Here is a 1,590-nt window from a genome sequence, read left to right as displayed (position 1 = left end):
ATAAACAGCATGTTTATTTTTATGGGGCTATCACTTAACACATAATAATAAATCATGTATATTAAAGTATTGAGACATGATGACTCTCTTTTAAAAGCTCTAGTCTGTGTGGGGGCAGCCGGTTTGCAGCTATTTAGGCGAAGGTCAGCTTTGTGTGCTGGGAGTTGGGGTTCACATCCCGCGGTTGCATCATTCGCTTCCCCTTTGAGACTCACCGTCAGCTAGATTTTGCGATTGGGTTCTATTGCCTCCGTGCCGCCAAAACTGTTCTACATCAGTAAAAACAGCCCTGCTATGTTCAACATTGAGGATAGGGAAGTCTAAATTACATCGTTAGCTTTCATACAAATCCTGGTGTAAGACACCATGCTAAGAGTTATCTCCAGATGATAAGAAAAATAATTAAAAAGAGAAACAATTTTCCAACAGTCCAAAAGAGGAGAAATGCAATGACTGTAAGTACTATTAATCTCTCACCGAATCGCATGTCCTCACCTCTACTGACGCAGAAGCTGCTACGGAAAACTCTGGGTTTATGTCCAATTCCTTGCGTTGCAACTTAGTGCAGTCGTGGCAACTTACCCAGTGGTGGCAGCTTAAGAATTCTAAGTCAGAGTCTTTATCCAAACCATGAGATGGTCATGTGTCTAACACATGCTTGGCACGGGAATTAAACGGGGCAGCCAGAGAAAGATCGTATTCTCATGGCTTAGCACAAGGCGGACATGCAACAAACGCTCAATTTGATCTTACAGAAATTCAACAGGTACAGTGTTCATTTTCTAGATATATCCTTCACAAAGACCAACTAGACAAAGCTCAAAATGTCCTGTTTGACAACAAACGGACAGAGCCACAGGAATAGGTGTTAAGACATCAGTGAGTTGAGCACCCTCTTCGGGTCAAGGGGGAATTACACTATATCAGGACTTTTGTCTCCTGTATCCTTCGTTTCCAAGAGAAAATACTCCAAAAATAATATTCTGGAGTAATGCCACTGAGATGCTAGCAGGCTCAGGCATCTTCTCAAGCTTGGAAGCAATGCTCAAAGTAAGAACCAGAGCTCCCCAAACGGTGCCACAGCCATCCTCAGTGACAGTGAGGTCCTGAGTACCTCCAGTGACAACAGCTGAGCTCCTAGCAGGAAAGCCAGAACAATAAGCTTCTCCAGGAGACTGAGAACCATCTTTCCCTGTAGAACCAGGAAGTGATGCTCAAAGCAAGGACCAGTGCTCCCCCCAAATGAACTGTAGCCATTTCCAGTGATACCAAGGTCCAAGCTCCTATGTTGATGAGAACAGGTGAGATCTCATGACAAGCTCCTCCAAGAGAACCAACAGGAGCCAGAGGCACACCAACAGCTCCAATAGCTTCTGAACTTCTTCCGCTTCAGTTCTGCTTCATGCTGCTGGCAACAATCCTCTCAGGTGGGTCTACCACACCCAGCACCACGTGGTTCAGTTTAGCTGGGTGTTACAAGTTGTCCACCAGTTGTCAGTCCATCACAACTATAAGAAACAGATTAGTAAGTAGAGACAGTAGAGTTTGGGGAGGACAGAGCCCAGGCAAGTACAGCAAGGACTGGAAACG

Source organism: Octodon degus, unplaced genomic scaffold (genome assembly GCF_000260255.1).
Source record: "Octodon degus isolate 3935 unplaced genomic scaffold, OctDeg1.0 scaffold00056, whole genome shotgun sequence".
Taxonomy (NCBI): Eukaryota; Metazoa; Chordata; class Mammalia; order Rodentia; family Octodontidae; genus Octodon; species Octodon degus.
Note: the sequence above shows the minus strand (reverse complement) of the source record.